Source organism: Macrobrachium rosenbergii, unplaced genomic scaffold, assembly GCF_040412425.1.
Source record: "Macrobrachium rosenbergii isolate ZJJX-2024 unplaced genomic scaffold, ASM4041242v1 282, whole genome shotgun sequence".
Classification (NCBI taxonomy): domain Eukaryota; kingdom Metazoa; phylum Arthropoda; class Malacostraca; order Decapoda; family Palaemonidae; genus Macrobrachium; species Macrobrachium rosenbergii.
The window spans coordinates 2,952,717-2,975,435 of record NW_027100730.1 but is presented as its reverse complement, the minus strand read 5'-3'; the positions used below and the strand labels follow the sequence as shown (position 1 = coordinate 2,975,435).

At 46.2% G+C, this 22,719-nt stretch overlaps 1 long non-coding RNA gene across 2 annotated transcripts in view; it reads right to left on the bottom strand.

Moving 5' to 3' along the window:
* LOC136838222 (uncharacterized) overlaps positions 1-22,719 on the bottom strand; it is a 237,656-nt gene that overhangs the window by 23,240 nt on the left and 191,697 nt on the right. Inside the window, exon 1 of one of the 2 annotated variants that reach the window (XR_010852909.1) lies at positions 8,698-8,791. The exons of the other annotated variant lie outside the window; for it this stretch is intronic. This is a non-coding gene — a long non-coding RNA (uncharacterized lncRNA). Of the gene's footprint in view, positions 1-8,697; positions 8,792-22,719 lie in introns of those variants that run through there. 2 annotated transcript variants of the gene reach the window in all.

Below are 22,719 nucleotides of genomic sequence, written 5' to 3'. Positions count from 1 at the left end.
GAAGCGGCCCCGGGCACGATCACTAGGAGAAGAAGCGGGCACGATCAGGACATTTGATGCAGGAGCTACGTTAGCGGTTCGGAAGGCAGGAGCTACTGCAACGGACAGAATGTCATTTGAAAGTCACCAGCAGCGACAGGAGCGATCAGGGCAGCTGCGGCAGGAGACCAGGAGAGCAGCCCAGAGACTGTCGTCGAGTTGACAAGAGCATAACACAGGGAACAGCAGGAGCAGATGGACCACAGATACGCAGGAAGCATTGCAACAGCATACATGAAAACCAGCAATGACAGCGATCGATCTACATCGGCGGGAACAGAGTCAGAGCGATCCCGACGTGGAAATATGTCATCTAATCAGGTATTGTGGTCGATCCCGAAGCAACACTGAATGAATGTCGGGACTGCTTCATGCAAGATATTCTTGATATATCCAGCCAACTACTGCTGTGTCTGCGATGCTCACTGTCAACCTGAAAGAAAAACAAAGATGATTAGTAGAGGGAGGCTCCTCCCGCTACAAGGGGAACAGCCCTACGCAGCGTTAGGAGGTACTCTAGACGAGGTCGCTCGATCCCTTCCCCCGGGTCTTCACCCGACGAGCGAGCGAAGAGGGTGAAGAGAGATCTAGGAGGAGAAGGAAGAACCCTAAGGAAGAGAAAAAGGACAGAGGGGAGGCCACCAAGGGCGCCGTGGAAGCGGAACTTATCGACGACGCCCGTAACCTCCCACTCAACCCCACAAATCTCTAAGCGCAGGCGGCGAGTAACACTCAGCATAAGTAGGAAGAAATTAGTGATGCCCCTTACACACGGAGGGTGGAAGCCCAAGAAAGGAACTAACTCTTACGTCCCGATGGATGTAGGGGAGTGAAGATATTGCGTCCCAAACTATATCTCCGAAAGTACAGGGGCGCCTTCAGTATTTACGTAAAGGGCCGCTGGAAAGAAGCATTACCACTTGGTTACGCTACTCCAGTTATGCCCTTGGCCGTCAAACCCAAGACACAGGCAGGGAACAACGGCTTACGTAAGGTTATCACAAATCGTGGGTTTATATTAACAAATATCAAACACACATACGAGTATATATAAACAAAAATACAGAAAGATCCCACCGGGAAAATAAGAGCTTAACGACAGTCAGGCAGAGAGAACGAAAACACGTCAGCAACGCATGACGGCCGAAAGCAAAACTGGAATGTTTACATCCGGGCAGGCGGGTATCCCCGCCTACCTGGAGGTAGTTACTGCCTAACCACCTTGTTCAAGAGTTTAACGGCCATTTCCAGCCTACACCTGAAAGTAATCCCTAATGTAAAGGACAGAGGGTTTGTATATTGTGTCGGAACAAATTAATTTTATTATGAAAACTTCATATTACAATACACTCCCTGAACACCTGAATTAGCCCAGTCCCATTAAAACATTTAGAGGAGGAGGGATCAATTCTATTGCACGCCTTTTTGACAACCCACAGAGATGGTAGCTCACCAATCTGCTCTGCATAAGATATCCATTTAGCCAAACACTCACCAAATCAATCAATGGTTTCAGTGAAGAGACATGTTTTGAGAGTACTTTGATCGAGTCAGTCAACTCTCGGCTAGGATACCTATCTAGTTAAACACTCACCTTATCAATCGTTGCTTTTGGTGATGAGACATGATGGAAAGTACTTTGATCGCCTGTCAGGTCCGTACTGTCTCAGTCCATCGACCTCCCATGTGGTTCTTCAGAACCTCTCATGTATGGAGGAGTCAAGACCTCCCATGTGGCTATTCATAGCCTCTCATGTATGGAGGGAAATAAAGCAGCGTGCCGAGACGCTGATCCTCCGGATAAGGTCCAACAATCGACGAGCGAAGAAGTATCTCGGTGCCGACAAAATAGCCTAGCCTACTAGAGTACCCCCTTGAACTCTCGTAGGGAAACTATCAAAGACTAAGATACTTAAAACGTACTAAACCTAAGTTCATGTGATTATATCAACACTGTTGCCTAAGAATTCTAAAGACTAAAAGTAATTCCTCTATCTGGTTAACCTAAGAATCTCTTCACTATGCGAATACCGCATCAGCTAAATAAACGCCCCTAGATAATAGACTTCACCGCTAACGTGGCCTAAGAGAATAACCCTCCACACTAAGCGAATACCACCTCAGCTAAATGAACGCACCTTAGATGATAAACTTCGCCGCTACACGTGCAAAATAGTGCGACACCTCATGACCTCAGTCATTGGTGTTGCTACTGTTGTTACTACAACTATAAACTTGATGTTCGACGCGCGTTCTCACATTCAAACAGTTTGTGGATAATGAAGCCCCGCCCACAAAAGTCAGGCTCGAACAGACTTTCTTCACACCGTTCAACAATGTGTTCGACAACCAAATACCCCATTCACACGTTCGAACATCACTTCAAACAGGTCTGTTGAACCACGTTCAACTAACCATTTGACCATGTAAACCCCCCTTAAGAGAATAACCCTCTGAATCTCTGTGTTAATACCCCCTCAGCTAAATGAACACACCCTACATAATAGACTTCGCTGCTAAACGCTGTGAGAAGAATTGAACATCTCTAAGTAAAATGAGGAAACACTGAGACGGACTTCCAAGTAGCTGCTTCCAAAATAGACGGCAGTAAATAATTCCTGGGAAAAGGAAGATGAATTGGACATACTCCGAATACTGTGTGGTCGGGAAAATACAGAGCTGAAGACGATTAACCTGAGAAGCCCTCCGAAGTAAAATCAATCACATTCTGTTTGAGACGAAGACACAAATGTTTCTTGCGGAAGGAGTTTTCAGCAACCCTTGATAAATAGACTTTAATGCTCCCACGGACATAAAAGGTATCTCCGCTGGATCACCAGTAATGAACACTTGCAGATAAAGAACTTTAAACGAATGAGGCAGAGTTTTAACCTCCGACTCTGTCTTATCGCCAAAAATTCTGGAAGACAGACAAATATGTATCATTCTTTTTTTAACCTAGAAACTGCCTGAAGCTCACCCAACCCTTTAGCTGAAGCTAAAGCCATAAGAAAAGGCAACTTCTCAGTGTCTTAACGTTATAGTTTCAATAGGTTAAAAGGCAGGGAAAGCAAGATAAATAGTGAAATATTTCCAATAAGTCCCACTCTCCGAAATCATCAAGCAAAACAGGATGTTCAATCTTAATGAAGAACTTAATCATCGATTATCTTACTACTGAAACTTCAGGAATGTGGAAACTAAATATGCTAATCGTTGAGCAGTAGTTAGCAATATAATAATATATATAACACATTTGATTTTCCAGAGGAATAAAGGAAAATCCGCTATTTTGGCTATGGAAGGTTTAGAGATGGAATGACCTTCCTTACAACACTAACTTCTATACCCTTTCTAGCTGAACCTGGTAAGGCTTACGGGTTGACTTAATCTAAAAGAAAACTATTTAGGCACAGTTTTAGGGAGTCCGGACTGTTTAGCGGCTCTCTCTACAGTTGCCCTGCAACTGGGTCCAGCAAGCAAGGGTTTGGATAATAATAGAAAGATTGCGGTCGTCTGAGAAGTAGTAGTTTTGCATTGGTAGGGACAACGGAACTTCCGTAGGGAGCTCTAGGAGTTCTGGAAACCAAGCGTGTTATGGCGAGCAGGGAGCTATTAGAGTTAAGGTCGTCTTGCCACTCTCCCGCAATTTCCCTATTACCTGATTAATGAGACCGGATGGAGGAAAGGCGTACACTTGCATGTGATTCCAACTTGTAACGTCACCTTGTTGACTATTGAAATGGGGACACCATTAGAGAGAAATAATCCGGAAGATGATGGTTTAATCATGTCGCGAATAAGTCGACAGTTGCTGGTCACTTCCGGAGAACCTGACATATTACTTCCAGAGTCAAAGTCCACTCTTCCCCCCAACACCTGAACGAGAGCGACCTAGCGAATCTGGCCGTACTTTGAGACTCCCGATATAAATTGGGGAAGAAGAGACACTTTTGTTCTTCGCACTCTCTCAGGACTATGTGCTAAAGTATAGTATTGCTCTGTTGAGCCTGTTCCCCTCTGAATTCTTCAGATACGACACAGCAATTATGCTGTTGCTAAACATAACCACTACTCTGTGGCGCACTAAGACTGAGAACAACTGAGGGCTTCCTTTACAGCATTGATTTTCCCGAAGATTTATTGACTACTCTCGTTCCGAGGCCTGGTTTCCTTCAAGCTTGTTTCCCAACCTTGATCTGAGACATCTGTGTACAGATGAACGTCAGGAAGAGGGGAGTCGATAGACCTTTCCCGTCAGATACATTTCTGACTACCACAAAAGATCCAACAAGCAAGAATCGCTCCCGACTATAACAGCGTTCTCATTGTGGAAGTCCCAGAGATTCCTGAGACATACCTGAAGAGAGCGTCCGGACACGAGACCCTGGAATTAAAAGAGAGAGAGAGAGAGAGAGAGAGAGAGAGAGAGAGAGAGAGAGAGAGAGAGAGAGATCTCCCTAAGAGGCTTCTCCGAGCTGGTAAGCCATTCCCTGCTGGACAAACCCTTCTATCTGTGAAGGACCGATTGGACTCTCTCTAGGGTTGTGAAAACCCTCAGAGGAAGAGAGAGAATCTGCTTACCTGAATATGTTAAGAAAAAGAAATTCCATAGAATTTTCCTTGCTCTTACTAGCTCCTCTAAGGAGGCCAGTTAAACGATCCATTAGTGAGATACTTCAACAGGACTGTATCGCTCAGATACTTCAACACTCTGTTTCGTCTGGAGAGTCTTCAACACTCTCATCGCCTAATAAATCGTCTAGATATTCAACACTCTGTATCGTCTAGATACTTCAAAACACTGTATCGTCTACAAGATAATTCAACACTCTGTATCGTTCTAGATACTTCAACACTCTGTATCGTCTAGATACTTCAACACTCTGTATCGTCTAGATACTTCAAAACACTGTATCGTCTACAGTAGATACTTCAACACTGTATCGTCTAGATACTTCAACAATGTATCCTCGACGATGCATAATTGCCGACACCGGAGACATGGGCTAGAAGAAACCATGTTCATCATCCTGGCTACGTCATCATCCTTGAACAAGGATTAGCTAAGGCTAACGGTGTTCTAAGCAATCCCTCTTATGAATGTCCAGATACTGAGGGGGAAGATGACCAAGATAGAAATTTCGACTTTCCTGCTCCAAGACGTCGTAGAACAGAAGCCAAAGCTTTTTATTGGTGAGCCAGACCCCTCGAGATAAATTTATTTGGCTGCCAACAGCCATGGATCCGAAGGGACATAGCCGTCACTCTTTAGAACCCGCATTACAATAACAGACCGCATCCAGAAAGAATGTGCAAGAGCCTCAGTCTGATTGCGCAACACATACCCCCAAGCACCTGCTTCCCTAAGAGAAGTCTCTACGAGCCGAAATGATGCCGTAGACTTAAACAGGAATGCCTCAACCGATTCGTTGAAGGACAACCTGACACCTGCTGAAGGATTACCTCGAACTGCGTAAGTCGTCCTACTCGGAGAGAGAAGAGAAGAGTGTTGTCTATTAGAAGCAACTACCGATGCTAAGCGAACGTCCGCCTCCTCCAAAGTCTGGCTAACCCAATCGAACCAAACCAGCCAACACGGAAAAGAGGCAGGAGCTGGTTTAGTGTCATAAAAAACCTCAAAATCGGGAGGTCCAGAGCTCTTGCTTGAGGGTACAAAGAAGTAACATACTCAAGCCTGTGTCCGTAATTGTACTGCTGGCAAGAGGACATTCTAAGTCTGCCAGAATCTCCTGCACCTACGGATAAGAATCCTGTTCCGCAATGTCCGAGCGGTCAAAGACCGACAAAGGAGGAGGCACTGGATGAAGCCCCGGACAATGATGAAGAGTCCGCAATCGGACCAACCTAACCAGAATGCTGCGCACCTGCACCTAATCGGGTACCTGGAGCTGAATCCGCATTGTTGGACCCGCCGGGAAGAGAAGGCTGAACCGATAAAAACCCAGAGCTGATTCCCCATTATTACCAAGGGGAAGACGAGTGAGAGTAGCCAAACCAACATTGTTAAATCTTGGGGGAGGATGCGCAAACGAAACCGCTGCAGAGGGATGGAAGAAGATAAAGGAGGGAGAATGAAAGAGGTAGAAGCTAGCCTGAATTACCGCCACGGAAAATGCAGGCGATGAAAGCCGCAGACCACTTGAAGAAGGTACTGCACACTCTGCCAAAACTGCAGAGCGCAAACCCGAACTGGAATCGACGAGAAAACCCTGTAAAATACCTGATACTATTGAAACAGCCGCATGAAGCGGAAGCAAGGAGTTGCGCATACCCAAAGGGCTGGAACAAGAGACCCCTGCGGCCAAAATCTGCCGAAACAGGGTTTTTGCCTGTCCGGAAGCTCCTCCTACCGGAGAAGACTGTACTAAGGAAGGAAAAGGCTGGAGGCATAGGAATAGCAGACACATAAAAAAAGTTACCTGAGGGGAGGAAAACCAAAATCGAAGGTGGGAAAACGGAAGATGCAGAAGCTGCAGGAAAGACCGGAGCAGAAGAAGAAAGGGCCGAAGAGGAGACTGAAAAGGGAGTAACAGAGAATGTGGGAGCAGAAGATGAAGCGACAGATAACGAAGAAGAAAACTTAGAACAAAAAGGAAAGAAGGTACACCGAATCTGGCCCCCCTCAATAATCCTGAAAACATATCCGACATGAATTCTGGACACTACTGTGTCACATACTCTCTAAAGTTAGAGAAAACATTCGAGAAAAAATATAACCTCTCACCATAGGTCTATAACTGTTGAAAAACCCCGCCATCCGTCTTATAAACAGCCACATCCGATTGCAGGTCCCGCAAATTACTTTAGAAGCCGAAAGGACACACCATAATCCGCCTCACTAGATGGAGGAGTAGAAAATACAGGGAAGGGGAAACTACAGTAGGAGATTTGGAAAACAGCAGGAAGTGAGTTAGAAGCGAAAGCAGGTGGATTCTACCCCACCGTAACTGAAACATTGACTTGAGACTGAGCCAGATCGAAAGAAGAGATGGAGAAACTCTTGTCAGAGCACAAAAACCACTCGAACCTGAAACCGGAACCCGTTCAGGAGAACGACACTGCACCATTAAAACCTCCTCACTACCAAACCCAAACCTATCCTCTTTTATCAAACCTAGATCTTGATCCTAACATTATCAACATTAAATTTATCAATATTACAAGGGGGTTGGGTAGGGAGGGGAAATCCTTCACTGCCTGCTCCGCGCCGAGGCAGACCCTACCCACTCGGAGGCTTGCGGTTCTGCCATTACCCTCAGCACCCGTTAGGGCTGGTTCTGGAACAGGCAGGGGAGCTGAAAAGGAAGAAGAATTAGACATCCTAATACTGCTATTATCCCTATCTGAGAAATGTTGAAGAAGACTAGCTATTGAATTTTCCTTACTAATTGCAATCCAATCCTCTATCTGTTTGACTACCATTGAACTCGCTAAATCCATCAACTGATCTGTAGCAGAAGTCTGAGACACTTGAGGCAACGAGAATCTGACCGGTGTCTGCCGCATCTTACTAGCCAAAGACTTTCGATGTTCTGCCTCTTGTAATCATCCTTCTCTTGTGCATTCCAATGGGAACATTCATCGCAATGAGTCTGGACATCACATTTAACCTTCCTACATACCTGACAGAATGTCTATCGTGTCTCAAGGTACTCATCCATCATTGCAGGAAGAAGAAGCGATGAGCGCCAGCGTCCACCGTCATAGGCAGTCGAGGCCGACGTTGAAGCCGACGTCGAAGCCGATGGCACAGTAGTAGAAGGTGAAGAGTCCGTGACGCACAATCGAGACCGGGAACCAGCGATTCCAAATCCAAAAGGCGTTCCACGTTGAAGAAATCCAGAAAATCCAGGAGAAAAACCGTTAAATACAATCCAGGTCTTCACCACAAGTCCAAAATACAAAGAGAAGTCAGGCAATAGGATTAAAACCTCGCACTGCAGAAGGAAACAACCTTCCAGCAGCACGAACAAAAAGCGATTGACGAAAATGGGGCGTGTCGGCGCAAACCTGTGTCAGCGTTGCCAACCGTTTGTTATGGTAGCTCAAGTGACTAGATTTTACCTGCAGCGTTGGTAACACTGGCTGTTAAAATTCCCACTAAAGTGGGATGGGTAGTTGAGAGTTGTTCGGTTGCTGGGATTAAGGGCTAATTCAAGGTGTTCAGGGTGTATTGCAATATCTAGTAAAATTCACTGATGCAACTAAAATATTCTAATAATGACAGCCATATCTGTAGTCGAATTTTAACTAAAAAAATAAACTGGTATTTTCCTGGCCTCTGAGTAAATGGTAACTCAGTTTTGTTGGTACCAGCTCACGTTGGCATTGCTGGAAAAACACTGTCATATTATCAAAATGAAAGTGCCTTTGTGCTCTGACTAAAAAGACATGAAACCCACCATACATCAGTAATGTACATAAGAAAAATTGTAGGCAAGACTTCTGTAAGTGGGCCTCTCCCTCACTCCTGAATAATAGAATATAAAAAATATTTTCAAATATCCAGCCTTGGCCTTCATCTAACAACATAATCTGAGGCTATGAAAAACTGATATTTGTCTTCCTCTCTTGTTGAAGATGGAGGGACAAACTTGAATCATAATTTTTATTGGAGAAAAGTAAAACCACTACCTGTGTGTGTCCATTGTGGTCCTGTCTGACAGTGGAGCACATGCTAGTGGATTTTGTGAATTTCAAACCATCATAAGAGCCATGCATGACATCACTGCAAGGGAAAAAAAAATTTGTGAAATTTTGGACAAGAATTGCAATGTTTAAATTTAAAATGAAGTTTTAAAAGATACATATTTGTGCAATTTTATATTTTTCAAAAAATTATATCATTTACATAATTTTATTATTTATGAAGCTTTTAAAAAGTACAAATTGATGAAATATTATATGTGGCTTTCTGTTTTAACTCATTAAGCATTTTTTTAATACTGCAAATACCATGAAATGTGTAAAAGTAAATAACTGTGTGTGTGTGTTCCAGTATAAATGAATATTTTTTGTTTCAAAATCATGTTCATTCATCAAAGCATTGAATGACCTCACTGGTCCCAGTGCTTGGCCTTTGGCCTAAAATAACAATTTTTAAAGTAAATTGTATTTTTTCCCCGGAACAAACCCATAAGGTCCTTGACATTAGGAATTACTTTCAGGCGTAGGCTGGAAACAGCCATTAAACTCTTGAGCAACTGGTTAGGCAGTAACTTACACCAGGTAGGCATATACCAACGCCACTGCCCGGATGTAAACATTCAGTTTGCTTTTTTCAAACCAGGTTCAGATTGAGGGGTCCATACATGAGGTCCGTAAACGTCAAAGGACCTCGGTTTGTATCACACAGGAAAAATACAATTTACTTTAAAATTGTTATTTTGTGGAATACTCCAAAACCACAAAAACAGTACACCAACACAAGCTCTGGGTTCACCCACACATTCGATTTCAACCATTTATACACCCCATTCTCTCTCACATATTCAGCACATCCTTCCATCCACACAAACCAAAACCAAAACACTAAATCTACACATACTTCCCCTACAACATAACATAAGCCCACAAGGGACCAACTTCCAACACCTCATACGGACCCTCAAATTTTCACGAACTCAGGACATTCAAAAATTTCTCGATTAAGACTTTCAAAACTTTCTGACTAGCCTTGTAACTTTCAAACCTCTGACTCAAGACTTCCATACCTCCCTATCATTCTCAGATATCCCAATCTCATGTCTCACTATCTTTTCAAAATTTAACACATATTTACACAAACATACCAATACCTTATCCCTCTGGCGTTGTATACCCACAACGCACGCCCAACGTTTACATCCCAATCATTATCACATTCACTCATCATCTCTCTAATATCTCTCTCAACGTTCTCACTCTCTTCGTTCTCTCTCTCCATTCTCACTGGGCATCTCTCCTCTGTAAACATGTTCTATGCCCCAATCACGCAAAACAAATTTAAATTCATCCCCATTGTCACTCCCATTTTAGCATTTCACACCAACCAATATCACTTGACCCACCATTCTGCATTCAAATCTCACTCTTTTTGTTCCGAATCGCCTGCATATGGAAACTGCTCAAATGATCTACCATTACAACCATTCCCAGATGTCCTCTTTTGCAGTCACAGGCAACGACACACAATCATTCACAACCATCTCAAATAACTCTTTCATCTGCAATCTTCAGGTGGATTCGCAACATTTGATACTTACATCTTCTGACAGTCATTCTCTCTCAGATTCCGCACAAATTTTACTCAATCCAGGCACATACAATCTCTCTCTCATACATTCCCATAATTTATTTTTCCCCAGATGCCCAAACCTATTATGCACCAATAAACACATACCCACGGCTGCGTCTTCCGAAAATACTGGCACATACACTTCCCCATCCCATATTCCTTCCTGATGCAAAAAATAAACTATACCTTTACATACAACAAATCTCTTAGCACTTCGCTTATACACTTCTAACTCAGACGGCCAACTTCCTACTCTTACACCCCCTAACACACACTCTCTTAACATATTTATTTTCATGCACTGATTTTGCATCTGCTTAATTTCCTCTTCACTCAACAAATCATTTTCACTCCTTGCAATATCTACCATACCTACAAAACTAGTTTTAGACACATCCCCTCCTTTAACCTTCGTTATTTCCCTGCCGCCCTTTCCTAAAATTCCCCTCCCGACATCCACACTTATATCATGCATTCTCATAAAATCAATTCCTAATAAAAACATGTTGGCATATCATTCTCATCCATGACTACAAAATTATGTATTATTTCAAATCCCCCTAACTGAATTTTTAATTGTACCTCCTCCCATACTAACACACTCCCTTGTCCCAAACCATGTATCCTTACACTCGTTGATTTTCTTTTTATATCCCAATCGCACCTTTCCAATTCACTAACTACTGTACTACTCACTAACGACACTTGTACTCCCGTGTCTACCAAACTACAATATTCATTCTGATTCACCACTACATTCGTTACTAATTTACCTTTCGCTTCATGCATACACGTTCTCACGGCTACATTCACCTGCTTAGCTTCCTCACAACCATCCTCATCGCATTCATCTTCAACGATATCCTCAACCCTACCCCTTATTCCCTCATTTTCCCCACAATCACCTTTCTTAACCAGCCAGCTACAAGTATCCTTTCCACAGTGAACATTTAAAATCACATTCATACCATTTTCATTCACCCTTCCTTTATACTCCACCGGCCTATTCCATCCAAAGAACAATCGTACTGTAATTTTAAACATTTCAGCCACTACCAACAACACTTTCACTAACTTTTCCTCCTCATCTAATTCCCTTCCTTCCTCGTGCACTCCTCCTTCCGGCATCTCATTCATCACCTTTTCACGTAACTCATTCATGCTTGCAGGTACTCCGTCAATCAACCCATTTGTTTCCAAATTACTCAACCCCCCAAACAGACATTCCCACACTCGATTCTCCCCTACATACTGTTGCTTTACCACAAATCCTACAGGTACTTGGTCCGGGTCCCAGTCGCTCCTAACCCTATCATCTCGTTCAGTCCACATACGCGACATAGCATCTGCAACAATATTCTGTCTACCTTGTACATACTCTACCTTAAAACTAAACTCATTCAAATCCTCTATCGTTCTCGCAATTCTAGCATTCACACTCTCCTTTTTAACCATATATATTAGCGGTCGATGGTCCGTCCGTATCACAAAATCTACCCCATACAAAAATACTTTCAACGCTTTCACACAAAACCTTATAGCAGCCAATTCCTTTTCAATCACCGAATATTTCAACTCTGCCCTTCCAAACGCCTTGCTCACATACGCAATTACTCTCAATTGTTCTCCCCCATTCGCCTTCTGCATTTGTACCAAGCATCCTCCCATACTATATTTACTTGCATCCGTATACAGTTCTAGTTTATTCACATTCTCACTATAGTCCGGGAAAGCCAACGTCACGTCTCTTGCAGCCTCCTCTTTCAATCTCTCGAACGCTTCAATCATTCGCTCATCCCATTTCAATCTTACACAATTTCTCTTCCCCGTCCATTCAGTAAGTGGTTTCCCGATCCCTGAACAATCTTTTATAAACTTCCTTCCAAACTCAATTAAACCTAAAATTCCTTTCAACTCACGCACGGTCCGGGGACGTGGAAATTCCCTTACCTTATTCACGAACCTATCACTCTTCCTTACACCTCTTCCACTCACCATATGCCCTATGAATTCCACCTCCCCAGCCAACCAAGCACACTTTCCAAGTTTTACTTTTATTCCTACTTCTTCCAACCTCTCTAACACTCGTTCAAGCAGTTCCATATTCTCTTCTACAGTCTCACTCGCAATCAAAATATCATCTATAAAAACAGTTACCTTCTTGCGATCAAACCCAGCCAGAACCACATTCATTGCCCTTTGGAAGGCAGCAGGCGCATTAGCCAGTCCGAAACTTAATCTTCGGAACTGGTAGTGGCAGGAACCACTAGAAAAGGCTGTAATATGCCTGCTCCCTTCCTCCAGAGGCATCTGGTAATAGCCCCTTACCAGATCTAATTTTGTAAACACTTTCATTCCATTCATCTTGTACACACAATCAGGCACCACATTCATCGGGAATCGCTCTTTCACAGTTACTTCATTCACCTTCCGATAATTCACACACATTCGCAAACTTCCATCTGGCTTATGTACCAATACAATGGGGCTATTCCAGGTGCTCGTACTCCTTTCAATCACTCCCACCCTCTCAAGCTCCTCACACTGCTCCTCTATCTCACGATTGATAGACGGAGAAAAATGTCGGGGACGCTGATATATGGGGGTGTCGTCTTCCAGAACTATTTTAAATTCCGGAAGCTTCGATCCCCAAAATCCTCGTCACCACGACTCAATGCCCCTGCCTATCCCACAACATTCTCCTCAATCGTTCTCTTACGTTATCACTTACATTTTCATCTACCTTTACTCTTTCTTTCAACTCCTCATACGTCCAATCATTAGCTCCTTGCAAATCACCTGTCATCACCTGCCGTACCTTCACGTACCTCTCATCATCCACATTCACCAACGTGTACGTAATATTCCCACGCAATCTCCCTCACATATTCCTCGGACTCGCTTCTTCCTGACACTCGGCAATGACGTTATATATACCCTCGGATCTCCCATGTTCAAAACCCCATCATATACACACACATTTGCCCTGACTAATTTATTTATGTCTATTCCCTCAACCACATACTCACACCTATCATTATTGGCTATCCCGAGCTATCCGGCCATGCCACTTTCACACTCACAACTTCTCCAATCTCATGTGGCACTTTTACCCTCTCTGTCACAATTACAGGCACTCTCTTCCACAATTTTTGCTCAACCCTACCATCCTTCCCCAAATACAAATCCCCAAGCACATCCCCTTTCATACATAATTCAATTACATTCATACTAGGACGGACCACCATCCCCCATTTTTTCAAAAACTCACATCCCAATAAAATATCATATTTATCATTCAATTACTCTCAATCACACAAAAATCACTTTCATCCATCACTACACCCCCAATTTCTAACCGTTCACACACTCTTCCAACCACTGCTACCCCTAAATTTCCAATCCCTCTTACTTCCCCCTGACAGTTCCTAATCTCACACGTATTCCTCAATTTCTCACATCCATTCTTAAATATGACATTCATACTACACCCAGTATCTACTAAGGCAATCAATCTTACTCCCTTACAACACACTTGCACACTCATGCACTCGTCAGTCTTTCCAGCAAAACCTCCTCATGCAACAACCCCTCACGTACATGCATCACACGCACCGCTTGCATCCTGGAGGATCCACCCATTTGAACCCCTTCACACTCAGTTTCCCGAATTCACTGTCACAGTCACCCTCTTTCGTCTACATACACTTGATACATGCCCTTCCATTCCACATTCGTCACACTTCGCTCTCGGTTCTGAACACATTCTTGCATAATGCCCATTCTTACCACAGTTGCCACATATTACATTCACTCAGGTACCCCTACAACCATTAGCAATATGACCCACCTGTCCGCACCTGTAGCATTTAACCCCCCTATCTTTCGTACACTCCCTTACCAAATGTCCCGATTGCCCACACCAAACACGCTCCTAAAGCCCACCTACACTCATTCTTTGTATGTCCTTCCTTTCCACATCTAAAACACTTCGCTCGACTTCCACTCACCGACCTTCCCCTTTGTACACTACTATCCCTAACCCGTCCAACCCGTTGTTCCCTTACAAACCCACCATTCATCCTCACTGGCACCTCCACATTACTTGCTCTTACACTCCTATCTATTACACTATCGGCCATTCTCATTGGGCCCCTCAACACTGCATCCCTAAAGCTTCCAAACTCTGGTACTCTCTCATCTACCCCAGCCCTTACACTTACACTTCTGCTCTCTTTTATAACCCTGTCAAGCTCATAATCTTCTACAATTTCCAAAATTTCTCCCCAAGTCAACCTTTCATTCGTCCATCTTTTCTTCTCCTTCCGCTTCAAGTTCACAAATTCTCTAACTCCATCTGGCACTGTCCCTAACAACTTCCGTACTAACTCCTTACATTCATCTATCCCATCATCCCCAAACTTCTTCCTTGCCAACGTCTCCAGCCTACAAGCATACAGTGACAAGGTTTCCCCAGCTTTCATTCTTGCCTCATCAAATTCATTCTTCCTCTTATACTTAACACTCGCTTTCATACGCCTCGCTTGCTCAACTAGTCTAGCTTTCACCTTGTCATACTCAACATCCCCACACTCATAATAACCCTACACATATCAAGCAAAAACCCAGTCAAATATTCTCCTAATTCTCGTGCCCACACTCTCTTACTTTCCCCATACTTATCCTGACAAAACCTTTCATACTCCCTAAAGAAATCATGCACATCCCTACTTCCATACTCATTATACTTTTCACACCGGGTACCTCCCTCACATACATAGCCTTTCTCACTTCTTTCTCACTTTCACTCCCACTTTCGCTACTTTCACTCTGTCCTTTCATACCCTCTTCCGAATACAAAGAGTCCACTTCTGCACTTACATTCATCTTACTCATTACACTCTTCTTCCCCCCATTTTTATCCACTTTTATCCACTCACCTCCATCCACCTCACTATCACTACTGCCTTCACCCTCTCCCTTCTTTCCTGCCTTTCCCACTTCCTTACCCTTCTTACCAGTTTCCTTTCCCTTTCCCTTCTTCCCTTTTTCTTCCCCTGACTTATCCTTACTTTCCCTCTGTTCCTTCCCTTGCTTTTCATTCCCTTTTCCTTACCCTGCCTCTCATTCCCTCGTTTCTTACTTCCTATTCCCATATCACTTTCATCACTCACGCCCATTCACTTCTTCCTCCTTTTCTTTCTCTCTTGCCCCTTCACACGTTCCAGAGAACCTGCCTCCAACAGCCCCTTCTCCAAAAACACCCTTGAACATACCTTTCACCATTTCTTCCACACCTTTCATCATTCCCTCCAACTTTTTATCCATCCTCTCTTCTGACTCTTTCATCTCCCCTTTCATTTCTTCTTTTGCACTCCTTAGCATTCCCCCCATCTCCTCCAACTGACTCCTCAACTCCTCATTCTCACCCCTCAGCCTCTCATTCTCCTCTCTTGCCAGCCGCAACTCCTCTCTCAACCTCCCCAGTTCCTCTTCCATTCCCTCCAGTCACACTACTAGCCACTAATCTCAATTGCAGCTGCCCCACCAGCTGCCCCACGTTGGGCGCCAAATATTATGTGGCGGAATTCAAAACCACAAAAAAACAGTACACAACACTCACCCTGGTCCTCGGTTGCTGGAAGATGGAGTAAGGCGTCCACGGTCGCCAACACAGCACACAGAACCACACAAACCAAACCAAAACAGAAAAACACACGACTCACGAACATACAGCAACAAGAACAACACGGAAAAACAACAACTCTGAATCAGGACACAAACAAACTGTTTAAGACCAAAAAACGACTGACTAGCACTAGCTCTGACTCAAGACTGCCTCCAAAACCGAAAAATCCTCACATATATTCCACAGACAGACAGCGCTGTAAACAAAAACTAACGACCTCATCCCTCTTCCAACAACTTTGCACTCACTAACGACAATTACATTCCAGTTCTCTCTCTCTCTCTCTCTCTCTCTCTCTCTCTCTCTCTCTCTCACGAAACGTTGGGAAATGCTAAATAAAAACAAATTTATTCATCCCTCTACAATTTGTTCCGACACAATATACAAACCCTCGGTCCTTTACATTAGGAAGACTCACTGGTTGGAGGGAGGAATCTGAGTGAGTCTCCTGAACTGACTGGAGTTCTGCACACCTGGGTTACTCCTGGTCAAAAGAGTGAGGAGGAGTACCATGCCTCTGACATATTGATTGGAGTGTAGGAACTGCAAGATCAAATGTCAGATACTGGACATTTTCGCATGAGTGAGGAAACGTAACTCCTACGAAATAGGCTGGAAGGATCTAGAGTCGGAGGCAGTAAGGGAAAGCTGAGATAGGGTTCCCTTATTGCCATTCTCTCCTTCCTCCCCTTGCTAGAGGAAGGAGCGGAATTGCTTCTATGATTCTATAAGAAAAATAGAACGGGTGCTCGATGTGTAGTCTTACCGCATCAGTGCCAGTTCCAGCAACAATTGGTTCGAGTCCTATTCTCATCCCTAAGGAGGAGCAGTTGGAGGACGGGGAAGGAGGAGGAAGAGAGGCCAGTCACTCTAGGAATCCTTCTCACTTCCAGAACCAATGCCTTAGGCGAGATGCTACTCGTCCTCTTGAAGGAGCCGGGTAAGACAACACAACTTGTTGAGCAGCCACCACAGAGCCAAGGAAAAAGGGTTCCAAGGGCCTGTGGGCAAGACCGAAGGAAGAAGACAAGAGTGTGGTCTAAGAGACCACGTCTTACTTCCAGACCGACAGAAACTTCCGGAATGCGAGGGATGGACCAAGCCATCAACTTTGTGCGCCCTCGGGTGAAAGGTACCGGTATCGTCGTTGTCAGCTGCCAAGTACCTCCTTTGATCGCTTCACGAAGTCAGGAGGAAGATGTGTCCTTAGACACTTCTTCCTTGAGAGAGACAGTACTAGTGAAAACGCTGACGACATCCAGGTTAGGAATGTCAAACCTTTCGGAAAGTACCACAGCTCCCAATAGGACAAAGTAACGAATGATCTGGATCATCGACACAAAGTCCAAGGAGGAGTGGAACAAGAAGGACTCGAACCCGACAGTCGATGCCAATGGATTTGGAGTCCACCTACGACATCCAAGAAGGAGTCGAGGTATGATCCCCATCCCTGTTCTTCCATCTTCTACGCCAAGGCCAGGGTAAGATGAGAGATGGTCCTAAGAAGGCATATCTCTATCCGACAACTCTCGTAGGGCGTGTGCAGACCACGGACAGGAATCCTAAACGAGAGTCGCATGCCACCCAGGAAACAGTTCCCTGCGACAGCACGACTGAAGAAGCTTCTTGTCCATAGCTAACTCTCGACTGAGGAGACGAAGGCTACTTCAGATAGAAGACTAGGTCACAAGGGCCTACGTTCTTCACAAATGAAAGGGAGAGAAGCAACCCTCGGCGGAGAAGACGAGGAAGAACAGACTTGACGAGCAACTCTGACCCGACAAGAAGTTCCGACAACGACACCACCAGCGAAGATGGATCCAGTCCCTGGGACAATGTTGCAGAGGACTTCAAGGGATATCCAGCTAAATCCGTTGCCGCTCGACGAAAAAGCCTGTGCTTGCAAGGAAAGCTGGAAAATCTCCCAGTCCTGAACACACAGGGATGTACTGCCTCAAGAACCGCTTCTTGTGTAGCTGCTACAGGAGGTTGGGTGAAGCAGAATTTTTCTCGATGCCTCGGCAATCAGGTCAGATGAAGGCGAAGTCTTCAAGTATCTGTCTGTAACTCGGGGTGAGCAATGTTCGTGAACCCCTAGCGAAACGGACAAATACAGAGGAAAAAACGTCGATATCGAGTTTTCACCAAAAAGACAGCATGCCTCAACAGAGCGGCCCCTGGTCTGGTATGAAGGAGCGAGAAAAAACTACCGACTTGTGTGCAGGGAGGCAACAGAAGGACGGTAGGGATTTCTCAGTCGAGCAGTCTCTGCATGAATCTTCGTGAAGAAAGAGTGAGCAGCATGTTCTGTCCCGATCACTCAAACCTGAGGCCAGGCTTGCTTACCAATACATCCCCACCAGGAATGCATCTGGCTAACTGAGCTGTCGAGTGTGCAACAGAACAACACTCGAGTACCTGCAAATGTCGAGATGAAAACAGGAGGAAAAAACGATTGCCTCTTGTTTGTCGACAAATGCCACTACTGTGGTTTTGTTGTTCAACGAAACCAGTGAGTGCCGCAAAACCCATCCTGAATTCTCGGACGGCCAAAAGGCTGCCGAGCCCAGGACGGTGATGGGAAGGTACTAATCGTCTCGGTCACACAAATTCAAGACAAGGTCTTACCAGTGGGCGCCTATTCCTCAATCTGTGAATCTGTAAGTAGACACAAGATGTGAGGGGAATATGCAAGCTTATTCGAAGGTTCCTTCAATCAAGCATTAGCCTAATTCTTTCCTCATACATCGAAGAGGAAAGAACGGAGGAAAGGAAGCAGACTTCCATTCTCCACCACGGGGAAGCTTCTGCAAGATGACAGGGTACCGAGCCAATTAGCTCTAGCCGGCTGGCACTTCCCGAATCAGGAGCACGGGAGAGGTGGTGGGATGGAAGTTCGATGGAAAGAATTGCAGAGACCTAAGGGAAATAGATACTTCTCCTGAAGGAATCCATTCCCAGGTCTCAGCAATGTCGCTGCCAGTTCCAGAGACTCGATAAGTATCATTTTGTCCAGGCATCAGCAGTTGCAATCTTCTTCTGAAGTCTAGGACTTCTTAGCTAAGGAGTTGAGGGGGGCTGGCTTGAACTCAAGGTCGAGTTGAGATGATTAAGACCCAAAGTTCTTGGCCATTGTCCAAAGGACAAGTCAGTGCCCTGGTGCGAACCTTGATTACCGAGGTACCTGGCAAATCTCTGAAAGAGAAAGGCAGAACCAAGTAAAGGTTCGTTGCCAAGGGTCGAGCTAACTCGGGACTTACGAAACTGGAGATCTGAACTGGAACAAAGTCCTTCTTCTTAGCACCAGAATTTGCCCAAAAAACTGCAGTCAGCAAGACCCTCCGAGGCAAGAAGAATTCATATTCTGTCGAGGCAGGGGTGGAAGCTTGGTGTCTCAACCTGAATTAACTCCTTCGAAGAAAAGAATTCATCAGGTCGAGAACGTTCTCGAAAGCCAGGACGGCAGCGGTCCCCAACACTCTCGGCCCCTTGGGAACTGCAAGGGTTGCGAGTGATGAAGGCTATTCATTGGGGGAGCCGCGGTCCTGTCCCGGGTATCCTCGAGTTATCCAAAAACACGGGGGCGATCATAACTTGAAGAGGAAGACCCTCGCTGTTGCCGATGCGTGAAACTCCTGTACCTCTCCCCTTGGATGGAGACCTTGACAGATCCCATGAAACCCTCCTCAGCTACCTGGTTATAATACGAGGGAATCGGGGGACTGATACCCAAAGCACACCAGGCAGCCGAGTTCCGAAGAAAATTTTGTCGGAGCTCTCTCTGTCCGTCTCGCGCCTCTCGGAACAACTGAGAGGAGAAGAGAACAGGTGAGGAGAAAAGAGTATCCCTACCTGTCCTGCCAGTAAGATAAGCAGGAGAGGCGGACCATGAGCAATAATCAACCGAAGGAGATTACTGCCACACGGGAGAAGAAGAGCACTTGTGCCGTGGCAAAGCGCTTTCCTGGGAAAAGCAAAAAGTTCACTAGAACACAGCCAAGAACCTGAATCGGAAAAAACTGAGTAGGGCCGAGCCGAGCCAAGCTGATCATGCGAACGCGATCCAGCTGGTTGGTATGTGGCGGACTGGGAGGCAGGCGGGGCTAGCTGAGCCGAGCCAGTCTGGCAAGCCGAGTCGAGCCGAGCCAGTCTCGTAAGTGCGACCGGGGACCAAGCCGAGCCGAGCCGATCGCACGAACGCAATTGTAACTGGGCAGGCCGGACTCGTCTGCTGTGAACAATTGCTAGTTTCCCGAACTCTAAACTCCTTTGAGGCCGAGGCCCCTCGAGAAGAAATTTCAAAGGGGAATTCTGTGTCTGCTATCTTGCATGCTCGAACCCTAAAGTTCGAGACACAAGAATGAAGCCCGCCCGAGCAACCGAAGCAGCTGGCAGGCAGTATCGAGACACCTGGCGTCTCGGCACCCAGACACCCGGGCGTCTCGGCACCCAGACATTGGGTGTCCGGCAACTAGACACCTGGGTGTCTCGGCATTTTCTCTCGTCCTGTGCCCCTCGTAAGGAGAGCGCTCATGACTTCTGAAAATCGGGAGCGGCTGCTTTGTTTCCTAAGAGATCGAAAGAGCCAAGCACAGAACCAGTCTCAGACGCAGACTTCCAAGACTGGCAACGAGGGTGTGGCCTCGAGAGGGCGCGCTCTCGCGACCCCCGAAACGCACGATCCCACAGGAGAATGCGAATCGGTTCCCGCCCGAGGGTGGGAAGAGCCAACGAGAGAAACTTGTCTCCCAGAAGAGAGTCAGTCCCTTAGAAGTCCCGCAGGACTCCCAAAGTGAATCTCTTCCTTGCTTCTTCTGATGTTCAAACCGACAGGATCGAGACACCAGGCTGGAAACCCGACAAGCACTGGCAAACACTCGGTGCTGGGAGGAAGAGGAACCAAGACACCTGGGTGCCTCAGCCCTTTCTCTCGCACTGCTCCCGAACTGGGCCCAGGAAAATCTCTCCAGACCAGATCGGGATACACGATATTCCATAGAATCTCAAGCACTCGGAGCGGCTTGCGAATGAGCGCCCGAAGCTGCCCCCATCTTAGAGGCGGAACCTCTAAGACTCGGGAACGGGATCGCAAACTGAGGTCTGCGCACCCGCGGCTTCCGAAACACAAAAACCACGGCTATGCGAATCGGTTTCCTAATCCAAAGGTTGGGAAGAGCCAACGAGAGACCCACTGCCTCCTCGGAAGGAGGCAGTCCCTAGACATCCAAGGGCATCAAGGGGAAGAAGCAGCATTCTTCTCCTTTGGCCGACGGAGGTCTGTCCGATTCTCGGGACTCCCTTGGACCTCGGGAGAGGAAGGGAAGACGCAGCAGAAGACGAAATCGAAGATAAGATGAAGAAGACGGCGGCTACTTCCACAGGGCGGCTTCCTTCACCTCCACTCCGACATCTTCTACAGGATGGTGGACACGAAACATCGTAATCTCCAGGGTAGTCCAGCAGGACAACAACGGACGCCGCCAGGACACCACCACCAAGAGAAGCAGTAGGCACGATCAGGGCAGCCAATGCAGGAGCTACGGCAGCGGTTGGGAAGGCAGGAGCTACTGCAACGGCCTGGAACATCACCTCAACAGGACCACTTCCTCCATCTTTATGCCGACATTTTCTACAGGATGGCGGACATCATAACCTCTGGGGCAGCTGGCAGGAACGCAACGGAAGCGGCCCCGGGCACGACCACCAGAAGCGGCAGGAATGATCAGGACAGCTGATGCAGGAGCTACAGCACAGGTTCGGAGGGCAGGAGCTACTGCAACGGTCAGGAATGTCACTTCCACAAGGCGACTTCCTTCCCTTTCGCGCCAACATCTTCTACGGGATGGCCGACATCGTAACCTCCAGGGCAGCTGGCAGGAACACAACGGAAGTGGCCTCGGGCACGACCACTAGGAGAAGTAGCGGGCACGATCAGGACATTCAATGCAGGAGCTACGTTAGCGGTTCGGAAGGCAGGAGCTACTGCAATGGACAGAAATGTCATTTGAAAGTCACCAGCAGCGACAGGAACAATCAGGGCGGCTGCAGCAGGAGACCAGGAAGAGCAGCCCAGAGACTGTCGTCGAGTTGACAAGAGCATAACACAGGAAACAGCAGGAGCAGATGGACCACAGATACACAAGAGGCATTGCAACAGCATACATGAAAACCAGCAATGACAGCGATCGATCCACATCGGCGGGAACAGAGTCAGAGCGATCCCGACGTGGAAATATGTCATCTAACCAGGACTTGTGGTCGATCCCGAAGTAACACTGAATGAATGTCGGGACTGCTCCATGCGAGATATTCTTTGATATATCCAGCCAACTACTGCTGTGTCTGCGATGCTCACTGTCAACCTGAAAGAAAAGCAAGATGATTAGTAGAGGGAGGCTCCTCCCGCTACGCAGCGGGAGGAGGTACTCTAGACAAGGTCGCCCGATTGCTCCCCGCCCCTGGTCTTCACCCGACGAGCGATTGAAGAGGGCGAAGGAGAGAGATCTACTAAAGGGGGAAGGAAGAACCTACGGAAAGAGAAAACAAAAGGACCGAGGGGAGGCCACCAAGGGTGCCGTGGAAGCGGAACTTATCGACGACGCCCGGAACCTCCCACCCGGCCCGTAATTCTCCAAGTGCAGGCGGCGAGCAACACTCATCATAAGTAGGAAGAAATTAGTGATGCCCCTTA